This window comes from Trichogramma pretiosum, unplaced genomic scaffold (genome assembly GCF_000599845.2).
Source record: "Trichogramma pretiosum strain Unisexual culture from Peru unplaced genomic scaffold, Tpre_2.0 scaffold71, whole genome shotgun sequence".
Lineage (NCBI taxonomy): Eukaryota > Metazoa > Arthropoda > Insecta > Hymenoptera > Trichogrammatidae > Trichogramma > Trichogramma pretiosum.
The window spans coordinates 704,820-706,262 of record NW_019640814.1 but is presented as its reverse complement, the minus strand read 5'-3'; positions in this window follow the sequence as shown (position 1 = coordinate 706,262).

Below are 1,443 nucleotides of genomic sequence, written 5' to 3'. Positions count from 1 at the left end.
ACTGATGAGATCTTAGTAGCGCGAGAATCCACACAGAGGAACGGTAAATGCACTGTGGTGCTTGACGTTAGCCCGGAGGCTCGTGAGATCCTGCTGCGAAGAAAGCGCCTTTCCATCGAGTGGGAGTCATGCCGGATTGAGGACTACATTCGTGTTACCCAATGCTTCAAATGCCTCGACTTCAACCACATCGCCAGAGCTTGCAACGCCGATCACGAGCCCCTCTGTGCCAGATGCGGCGAACCGCACGAGGGAAAGTGCAGGAGGACGATGCGGTGCATCAACTGTTGGAGAGAGCGCGGAGAGTCAGCGAACCACTCAGCGTTTGACGCATCTCTTTGCCCCGTATACTTAAAAGCCATCGGAGACAAGGCTAAAAGGCTAGCAGCCAGTGCTTGATCTCCATACTTCTGCTCACTGACTCCCTCGGATAGTCAGCATGGCGGACCCGCCTGAAGACGGATTCGCCTGCCCGGTCTGCCCTCGAGTGTTTCCAACAGCAATAGGCAGGGGCCAGCATGTGAAGAAAGGTCATCGAGAATATGCCAACGCTCAGATCAACGTCGATCGTGTAAACCGACGGTGGCTGCAGGAGGACATCAACAGACTGGCCCAAGCGGAGGCCAACTTGGCGGCCGGAGTGCGGATATTGGAGTCTCTCCAACTAAGTATGCCCAGGAGGACACTCGATTCGATCAAGGGCATAAGAAAGAAGCCCGAATACAAAGCCAGAGTAGCCTTCTACAAAAACCAGGTCCGAGCAGCATGTGAAAGGGTCCAGGAGTCGATGGAAGAGGCTGAGCGTCGGGCAGATGAAGCGGCTCAACAGATTAGGGACAAACTGGCCGAGGTGATGGCGGCGCTTGAACACCGGAATAACAACCATTATTCCCTTTTTGCAGCAGTCGAAGCAATTGTTAGCCAACAGGGGGACCCCACACAGGACTTACAACAATGGCTTACGAGTGTGGCCGACAGCGCCAGAGTAAGACAGCGGAGGCCTGGAGTTGCTCGTCATGGTCGTGTCGCTGCCAACGCGGGTGCAATCAACGCCCGACAACAGGAGCGGCAGTTGTACAAGAGGATCAAAGCTCTCTGGAGAAAATCGATGAGGAAGGCGGCGGCGCTAATCTTGGACGGTGACAGCGATGGGTCGGAGGTACCCTCCTTGGAGGCGCAGGTGGCCTTTTGGGAGCCGGTTATGACCTTACCAGAGGCGGTAGCTGGAGAGGACCAGCCCAGCCTCGCCAACGACGAAGCCGCACAGCAGCTTTGGGACTTATGGAGACCGATCACCATCGAGGAAGTACGCCGACTCCGGCCGAAAAAAGATACTGCGGCGGGGCCGGACGGTGTGAGCCCTGCTTGCTGGGGGCGAATACCGGACGTCATCAAGGCGCTGGCCCTTAACTGCATCCTCCACCTCGGTAGCTGCCCGGACGC